We start from the raw sequence: 10220 nt of genomic DNA on the forward strand, positions 1-10220 counted from the left end.
CCACACATTATCGTCGGCGATTTTAATGCCCCCCACCCCCGGTGGGGCAGTGCGGCTACTAACAAGGAAGGAAATGACCTGGCAGACTTTATCCACGACGAAAGCTTCGTGTCTATTAACGACGGTTCCCCTACCGTTCTTTGTGGGCTCTCGTTGTTGCTTGGACCTTGCAATCGTATCAAGGACTCTGTCGCCATCTGCTCTGCAACTTGGTGATGTGATGTTGAGTCACATGGGAGTGAACACATTACAACCTAGGTACAACTGCGTTGGTTCCACACGACTGATGTCCCTAGGATCCGTACTACTGATTGGCGGAAGTTTACGTTGATGGTTGAGGAGTAATGTGCAACTATTACGTCGGAGACCGATGTAGAAAGCGTCATATTGTGTGCTATGGAGTGCACCACTAAGTATGTTAGCACTCCCAAACATCGAACACCCATAGATGCCGTGTACGAAGAACTCCGTGCCATACGACGCCGCGCAGACAGGAAGTATAGAAGGACCCAGGCTGCAGCAGATCTAACAGAATGCCACCGCGTGCAACGGAAAATACGACGCCATTTAGAAAAGCTTGGAAGAGAGCAGTGGAGGCGATTTTGCTCTTCATTAGATCCGCGCAAGCCCCTTTCAAGAATTTGGCAAGTGGTGTGAAGTCTCCAGTACCACCCGAAACAACTGTACCCTTTTTGTGCTTTGGCTCTAAGCACAAGAAAAGCGAAGTAGAGGTAGCCGAAACATACTGCAAAATGCTTGTTGATGGATCCCACGCCCTGCTTCCCAGTAAACAAAGGCGTAGACCGCAGACGACCGCCTCAACGTTCCGTTCTCGATGCAAGAGCTGGATGCCGTTCTTTCAGCCTCTTGCCGTTTTTCTGCTCCAGGACCTGATGGTGTACGGTACTGCGTGCTGCGAAACCATGGCAACAAAGGGTCAGAAATCTCTCTTATCATGGTTCAATGCAACATGGATCTCTAGCTCTGTCCCCAACCACTGGTGATGCAGTCGAGCAGTTGTTATACTGAAGCCAGGAAAATCCCCCTTGGAGCTTTCCTCATACAGACCCATCGCCTTGACAAGCTGCATCGGAAAGGTTATGGAGAGAATGGTGCTGGCCCGACTCAAATCGTTTCTTGAGAAAAACAACATTTACCCGGATGTCATAACCGGATTCCGAAGAGGACGATACTCTATAGACAGTGTCATCGATGTGGTGTCTTCATTGGAGCAAGAAAGAAAACGTCACCGAATCGTGGGCGCATTGTTTTTGACATCAAAGGCGCCTATGACAACGTGCTCCACAATGCTATTATGGATGCTCTAGAGATTGTGGGTGTAGGTGGCCGTCTCTATGCGTGGATTTCTTTTTTTTTTTTATTAATACTGCGATCTTTGTTCAAGATCTTAGCAGGGTGGGAGAAACATAATTTACATGAGTAACTCACGGCAAAACACACACACAAACATAGACCAAAATATACAGAAAACAGAAGAAGATGCATCATGTGAGCAGGTGCGACTCGAACGCAGATAGTGTTTTTTCGGTTACCGCATTGTTAGAGAGGTTGTTCCAATCGACAATGGTTCTTGTGAAGTATGAGTATTTGAAACAGTTGTTGCGTGGATTGAGTGGTGTGACTGTTAGCGTATGTCGGCGTCTTGTATCGTAACCAGTTGAAAAGTGAAAGATGTTGGAGGTGTCAATAGCATACTGTCCAGTAATTATTTGATAGAAAATTTTAAGGCGTAGGATTTGATTCCTCTCAGATACTGTGGGCAGGTTGCTCTTATGGAGAAGTGCAGTTATCGACGTGCGCCCGTAAGAATTGTATATAAACCTTACCGCCTTCTTTTGAATGTTTTCTAGTTTTTTAATATTGGTTTGAGTGTATGGATCCCAAATAATTACCGCATACTCTAGCATGGGACGAATAATTGTGTTGTAAGCTAGGAGGCGCACAGAGGGCATTGAATATTTTAAGGCACGTCTTAAAAAGAAGAGTTTTCGAAGAGCATTAGCCGAGACAGTATCGATATGCTTATTCCAGTTAAGATCGAAATCCACAAGCCCAGGTTCGAAATCCACAAGCCCAGGTACTTATATTGGTTAACTTCTGTCAGACTAATGTCGCCAGCAGTGTAGGTGTGTGAAAAAGGGGTTTTCTTGTGTGTTATTTTCATAAAAACGGTTTTGTCAAAATTAATGCTCATTTGCCACTGCCGACACCAATCCACAACTTTTTAAAACTCACGATTCAGCCTAGTCTGATCCTCAGCACACATAATTTTGTTGTATAATATACAATCGTCGGCGTACAGTTTGACACCAACTGACAGTCCGGTAACAATGTCATTTATAAAAATCAAGAAAAATAAGGGACCAAGCACCGATCCCTGGGGAACGCCAGAATGAACACGAACATATCTGGATGACGTACGATTGAAACAAACAAATTGTTGGCGGTTAGATAGGTATGCTGCAATCCATGCGACTAGTTTGTCGTTTTTTAATATGGTGTCTAATTTGTGCAAAAGTTTATTGTGAGTTATCTTCTTGGTCGCACAATCTTCATTTCCACGTCTGACGGTGACACAGGACGCCACCAGGTTAATCGCGGTGTTCCACAAAGAGTACTGAGCCCCACCCTCTTTAATATTGCCCTAATCGGTCTCGTGGACGAAATTCCTGAAGTCGTCAGAGTCACTATGTACGCTGACGATATCTGCATCTGGACTTCTGGTGTAACTCGACCGCAGCTGCGAGCCCGTTTACAGCGAGCCGTATACTTGTGCCGTCAAGGTCTGAGTTTAGCGCCAGCAAAATGCGCCGTTCTTGCATTCACCAGAAAGTCGATGCTCCGATATCCTATCATTATTGAGGGGACACTGATACCTTACGTCACGCACCATAGATGTTTGGGGTGACTGTAGACCGCGGTCTATCATGGACGAAACACATAGACTCGCTGAAGACTAAACTTGCAAGCCTTGTGCATGTTCTTCGCTTCGTGGCGGGAATGAGATGGGGTCCATCAGAGAGCGCTCTTCTCCAGTTGTACCGGAGCCTGTTTTTGGGGTATCTTCGTTACAGCCTGCCAGCCATTTCAAACTTGCGAACTTCTTCCCGGCGTACATTAAAGGGTTTGCATGCACAAACCCTCAGAATATGCATGGGACTACCACGATGTACCTCTACTGTGGGCACCATTGCCGAGACACGTGTGTTTCCAATGGACGCACTTCGTTTGTGCGAACCCCTTCGAGTCTACCTTAGATGTTTCATAAAGCATGAAAACCATTCATTATCGGCTCTTCCTACTACGTGCTCGAGAAGTAGTTTTGCGGCAGCCATGTTGCGACATCAACATAGAATTCCATCAAGTTTCGCCCCAATGGTGGTTTCACAGAATCATCTGTGGGTACTATCAAAACAATCAATCCACCTTTCCATCCCGGGAATTGGGAAGAAGTCCTCTTTGCCATCAATAGTCCTCAAAAAGTTGACTCTAGCGTTCTTACCGGAACTGTACATGTATATACTGATGGCTCTGGGACTGCATTCAGGTCTACCGCGGCTGTGGTAATTCCAAGCCTCTGCGTTACCCGAGGAATTAACCCTATAGACCACAAGACAACTTTTACTGCTACTGTGTACCCATACGGGATGCGATTCTTTTAGTCTCCCGTGAATCACCCCAAGCTTGGACCCTGTTTTGTGACTCAAAGCCAGCACTACAGGTCATCAACGGAGTTATGAGGCAAGGACCTTATTATGCCGTTGCTGCGGGAGTACTCGAATTATGCTCCTTGGCACTGCAACAAGGACATGTCCTCACCATTCAGTGGGTACCAGCTATAGCTGGTAACGATTGGGCTGACGAGGTGGCAAAGAAGGTCTCTGCAAATGCAGATGTTGTATACGTCTGCCCTTCGCATCGACGAACACGACCGCCCTTCTGTCTACCATTCTCCACCTCGCCTCGGCGAGTCACTGGTCCCACCCTGACAATCGTCATAGAAGACTACAATGTCTGGACCCCGACTGCAAGTTTCGGTTACCTCCTGGTATACTCAGCGAAACCACGCCACGCTGTTTGACCGACTACGGCTTGGCGTAGCCTTTACCCGCCGCTACAAGCACCTCATTGGCGTTACGAGTGACCCCGATTATGAAACATGCCGTGTACCAGCCTGACTTTTTAGCATGTTCTCTGCCACTGTCCACGCTACGCGCATCCTCGAGAACAATTACCGAGATCATTAGCCCGTCTTGACTGTCGTGTGGTGTCGGAGGAAGTACTGCTGGGACCTTGGCCAGATGCGCAGCGTTCCCACAAGGCATTTAAAGGAGCCATGAAGAGAAAATACAACTTCGTGTAATTTGAAAGAACTAGGATTCAGTATCTCACTCAGCTCCATTACAGTCCCAAAAGATGTTTTTTAACGAAAAAAAAGCAAGAAGTATTTAAAAACTTTCAAATTTTGCGCCACAGTGACGTGTTATGAGCAAGAATGACGTCATACGGGCCAACAATAAAACATAATTTTCAGGGCGTTAGCTACACGTTAGCATTGAAGTGATGCGGTGAAATGAAACTAGAGGCACCATTACAGACGTCCAGTCATGTGTCGTCGTGACAGGTCAGTTAGCCGGCCGCCAATCGCACAAACAAGGTTCCGTGACGTCATAGAAAAGTTGCGGAAAATTGGCTAGGGGGTCGCTACTGCTTCACACGTTTTCTTTAATATCTCCGTTATTTGTTCGAAGATTGCGATGATATTGGTATCATTGTTATCGGGACGAAGCAGTCTTTCTAATAAACCCAACTTGTATTTTGTCTTCATGGCTCCTTTAAAGCTCTGCTGACATTTCTGCGCAGCAGCGGCCTCTCAGTGATATTGTAGTAGAGGCCCGTCCGGCTGAACTTTAACACAAGCACAGTATAAGAATAGGCATCTTCTGTACATAGCCATTTATTCATTTCTCCGCCATCTTCATCTCCCTCATCCTCCATCCACACTCTTTCCTCCCTTTTCGTTTCCCACACACAGAATAGCTGGCCAGATATACTGCCATCAGGCATACCTGACCTTTCTGTGTTTTTTTTATTTCAATAAAATTTCCTCTCTCTCTCTCTCTCTCTCTCTCTCTCTCTCTCTCTCTCTCTCTCTCTCTCTCTCTCTCTCTCTCTCTCTCTCTCTCTCTCTCTCTCTCTCTCTCACTTACCCTCCGTCTCTGCCGCTGATCTCGTCGCCTCCGTCGGCATCGGCTGAGAGGGAGCGACGGAGAAGTAAGATCGTTTAACACTGTGTTTGAGCTTTTTTTAATTGTATAAAAAATTTAAAAAAAAGAGTTTCCACTCATATGCTTCACCAATACAAGTCAACCAACAGCCATTCATGAATCATGCATTAATTGACCTTAGCAAAGAATATCCCTTTGAGGTAATAAAGTGTGTAATTAAGTGCAATTCACTTGTCTCTGGTCACTCTTTGTGGAGCCACGTGTGTGAATTCAAGTGACGTCGCATGGGTAATCGTTGTGGGTGTCGTTTACAGCTTCGCTTTCCAACCACCTTCACAGGGTGGATTGACGCGGATTTGTGGCTTTATTTTTTATTTTGCTACGTGATAGCGTGGACACCCTCCAGCATAAGGGCTGGGATGGGTTCGCACAGAACTTTGAATCGGTAGTGCCTTAGTATTGGCGATTTTAATGCAATGTCCGCAGTTCACTTTTTACCACTTTATGCTGTTTTTATCGTTGGGTTACGTTCAAGTGATCGTCTGCAGTATGTTCTAAATAAACAAATAAATAACTTTAGACCACATGCAAGGTGGTGACACGCGCGGTAGGTTGAGTTGAAATGGCTGTTCTAAGCTCAGGCTTGCTCAGCGTAATGCATCTCTACACTCTAATCCTGGTAACCCATAATGTAACTTCTAAACGGAAGTAACCTATAAAATAAAGGTTACAATGGATTCATTTTGATGTTTTCTTTATCCCAGTCCGTTCTAAGGGTTACAAGCGTGGGGTTAAAAGCGATTTATAGGTTACAATAATGATTTATAGGTTACACCAACAAAATCTGACATGTAACCTCTACGTTGTAACCTATAAAACGCCCTGTAACCTCTAAGAGATGCTCGTCGCGCCTTCTCTCCCGGCGGCCGTTGATTTCTCCGTTGCATGACGGGATATAGAGAAATGGCGGCGCCGGCAGGCCCGGTGGCCGCGTTTTCGCGCCACTCGAGCCTTTTAACCGCTGTGATACCCCTACGATGAAGCGAGGATTGCGGTTACAAGACTCATTTGTCGGCGTGAGTCGCGGAGGCTGCGGCGAGCCCATTTGTGGCTGGCAGCGCTTCACGGCCCGTTCTTCTACGACCAGCATCAAGTTCGCATGTTGGACCAATGCCCCTGCGCCAGTGAAAGCGAACTCGGTGAGTATATTCCCTTAACGGTTTCCGTGCTTTCATTGGATGTATCTTTTCGCTGGGGACTTTTCAATTTGAAATTGCAGCATTCGAGAGGGATTTTCGTTACCTGACTGTTTGCTTCGCTGGACGTTTTTTGTTGTCCGCGACGGCAATTGAATGAACTCACAGGCTTGCGTTCGTTGCGTCAGACTAGAGCGGACGATCGGGAAATCACAGATAACGGCGCCCGTGACCTGCTTTCTGCTCTGTTTGCGCGCCTTCGTCATGTGTTGAGCGTTTTGTTTACGCTGTTCGCTGCATCGGGTGCACTTGACGAATTATTGGCCCATGTAATTGTCAGGTAGCTCTGTTTGAATAATTGAATTTTTTCACATTAAAGTCATATTATCGCGCTATTCTCTGGGTATTATCATTTTGTTTCAGCCGTCGGGAAATGCTCATTTTTCTCGCTGCATATATTCGGAATGGTGTCTAGTTTATTGGTCTTGTAGTAATATATCCGGATAAACACAAGGTGTGTGCTACAGAAAAGTAGTCCACTTAATGCTGCCCGAAATTTCTAAACTCACTTTTGTCCAGCACAAGCCTCGTTTTTGTGAAAGTTTGCCTTACGGCACAATAAAACGTTTTCGTATATACAACACTCCTCATTTTTTTTCATTCTTTTCCTTGAGTGGGTAAATTTGGTGTTAGACATTTTGAGACAGCGGGCCATTTCCACCATGTTAAGTGGTTTATTATTCTCATTCGCACAAATCAGTCGTTTATTTATTCGCGTGGTATTGCAGGGCAAATGATTGTCTCACGTGATCCTAGTGTAGTGCAGTAAAGCGACTTTACAGAATGGTGGTATGTATGAGCCAGCATGCAGGCTGCTTGATTGTTGTTTTTTGATACAGAAATTGTGACGAATTACACAGAGACAGGTGCAGGTGTAATAATGGATTCTGCACCCCCATCGGATCCTGGCTGTTCAAAAAGTGTGGTTACATCTGGCTACCTATGCTATGACTTATCAGCACTACTGTTTTTTCTTGCAGGCAGTGTTCCTTGAGCTGACAACCAGGACTCCCCTGCGTATGACACAAGTTGAAATGATGGCTGATTTCAGCGGAAACAACGGTATGAAAATGCAATAACTAAAACACATTCATTCAAATATTCTTTGTAAAGATGGCACCCAGGCCTGCACAGACAAAAGTATGATTCACTTGTAAAAATGCGAGGCCTTTCTTCAAGTGTTATGATGTTATATTTCGTATCTTATTTTGCCTCATGTTTAGTGACTCTTTCTATCAGTTCGTTACTACATGAACGTTATGAATTCACATAACGATTTCCTCAGCATGGAGCTTTGTAGTTTTTCAGCAACTCTTGCTATTCTATAAGATGCATGGTTTTGCAGAGCCAACAAGAACAACTCTTTTTCTAAAATAGCTCTGTAAGAAATCTCCAGTTGTTAGTGAGTGCTTGTGCTGTGTTCTTTTTTTCGACTTGTCAAGTTTGAAGTGTTCTTTCATTATGAATGTATACCAACTGGCCAGCTCTAAAGCCTATTACATTTTAACCCAAATAACCCTTCGAGTCATTACAGGTACAGACCTCCTGGGAATGCCACTTGAAGATCGGTGCAAGTTCTAGATGTATCCTCTCCCACAACACATCTGGACGAAGAAAAAATGTAAGTTGGCGATTCCTTTTTACTGATAGCCGAGGAAGAAACCACCGATAAGAACACTTTACTTAAATGAAAAACGTTTCGGCTTCCACGTGGGATCCTTGTTCAAAATGAAACTGCCAGTACAAGGGGGGGGGGGGGGGGAGGAGGATGTTTAAGTACAGCCAAAAATGTGACGCAGGTGGCGTCAGCATCGTGAAAGCACGTTTCCTGGGTTTAGTGCGATGTTCGCTCTGTTGCGTGTACTAGTGATTCCACATGAAGGCGCGGAAACGTTTTTGTTTTCTCTTTTGCAAATGTATGTCAGTTTATCTCGTAGCCCAAAGTTTCTTCCTGTTCTGGGTGAGCATGCAGAAACATTTCGCGAGATAAACTGGAACACGGCATGATTAAAATTCGGGAAGGTTGGCCGGTATGACTATAGTGGCTTCGCGTTGTTATGAACAAGGCGGCCAAATTGCTCTGTGTAACGGTTACTGAAATGATGTGAAATTATTAGGAAAGGCCGTAAATCACTCCTCTGGTGTGGCCTTTCATTTCATTCTCTGGTCTCCGTCTTCATTTTCGTGCAATATATTTTTCGTACTTCACATGCCTGTGGTTTGGTGTGAGGGGCTTATGGTTGCACTGGATTTTGTTCTTTTTCTGAAATTTTCTATAGATGGCTCTTCAAGGTGGGAAAATCCAAGTGACGGCCCCTCACATATATACCCCCATCTGCAGCAGCAGGGAACAAGATGACCGCGGGAAATCTTCAGCGTGCCCTGATTTTGTGCCTGCTTGTGTACTACGTAAATTGCGAAGCTTATCTCTGAATTTTTCCAAGCGCCTTTTTTCGTGCAGGAAATTATAGATACCATTTAAAGTTTGTCCAAAAGACAGATTGCAATCGGCCTAGAAACTTGTTAGTGCTGCATAAAAAACGATAACTTGGCGTGGGAATCACAACTCAGGTGGAACTGTAAAGAGGAACCTAAGAGGGAAGTGTGAAGATGGATTCGTAAAGGCGGGTGAATTCCAAGTGTAATATTAGACTGAGTGAAACGGATAATCTAGGGAACATAGCCATAAACACTGCTTTCTATGAAAAAGTGAATTTGTAATAAATGTTCTTTCTACTTTCCCACATTCTGCGTTTTTTCTGTGGGGAACCATGACAACAACACTGTACTGGGAAAGTGCACCCCTGAGAACCATCTTATAAATGTAGCTCAAACTCAAATTCGGCTGAAATTGTTCAATGGCAGTATCCAAACAATTCGGAATGCTTTGCATACATCCGTGCAAATATTGAGGTAAAGAATTTGTATATTTGGCCATGTTTGTGAAGCTGTTCACGCAACATTTATTAAATAGGTTTAATAAGGATATATGAATAAACCAAATTTTACCTGGAAGTCTAAAGCAATATAGGAAACACCAATTCGCCCAGGAATCCGCACTCGTCCAATACTCATTAAGGAACGATAATAACGTTGGGGTGGTTCACAGCTTTGCTTTTTAATAAATAGCCCACAGGTGTTTCGTAATAATAAATGTGAATGTTCAAAACTACCGATGCGAAACTTCTGGAAATGTGCTCCTGTTAAATGCGCAAATATGTGTGCATGTACTGCAATTCTCTTTTGATAATCATGGCCTAGGTTCTCAGACAAGAATTTTTGGCTTAAGGCTATGTTATCATAACTTTGGCGTCCTTTTGAAGTATGCTATCAAGTGCATCTTTCCACTCAAGCTTTGTTTCACTAAAGCCTAATGTTGTTTAACTAAAGCTCAATTTAGCAAAAGACCTATCATGCATGTTTGATACCGGTTTCTTAAACGGCACAAAGCTCATGCAAACATCAAATTTAGTGACAACCTGGGTAACGATTATCGAACAGGTAATGCAATGCATATATATTAAGAGAACATTTTCAAGCTTTTTGGCACTGCTGTTTTAGGAATTATAAAAGTAATTTCTCTTTTAGCCCCAGCCGTGTGGCCGGCAGTTTATTCAAGGGGCGAAGAAAAGACACCCGACGCAAAAGTTTAGACGGCGCAATGGACAGCATGGTCGCACATATCTTCCACTAACGCAATGTTTGTTTACCACGC

The 10220-nt window shown here is 44.4% G+C and overlaps 1 long non-coding RNA gene across 1 annotated transcript; it reads left to right on the plus strand.

The window, feature by feature from the left end:
- The first annotated feature begins 6136 nt into the window (after nucleotides 1-6136).
- Nucleotides 6137-9123, plus strand: LOC144147394 (uncharacterized). The gene is made up of 4 exons (XR_013317916.1): nucleotides 6137-6448; nucleotides 7486-7567; nucleotides 8040-8126; nucleotides 8785-9123. It is a non-coding gene; the product is annotated as an uncharacterized LOC144147394 (long non-coding RNA).
- Nucleotides 9124-10220: the final 1097 nt, after the last annotated feature.

The sequence above is a fragment of the Haemaphysalis longicornis genome, unplaced genomic scaffold (assembly GCF_048455015.1).
Source record: "Haemaphysalis longicornis isolate Haplotype H1 unplaced genomic scaffold, Haemaphysalis longicornis Haplotype H1 scaffold_7, whole genome shotgun sequence".
NCBI classification, from domain to species: Eukaryota; Metazoa; Arthropoda; class Arachnida; order Ixodida; family Ixodidae; genus Haemaphysalis; species Haemaphysalis longicornis.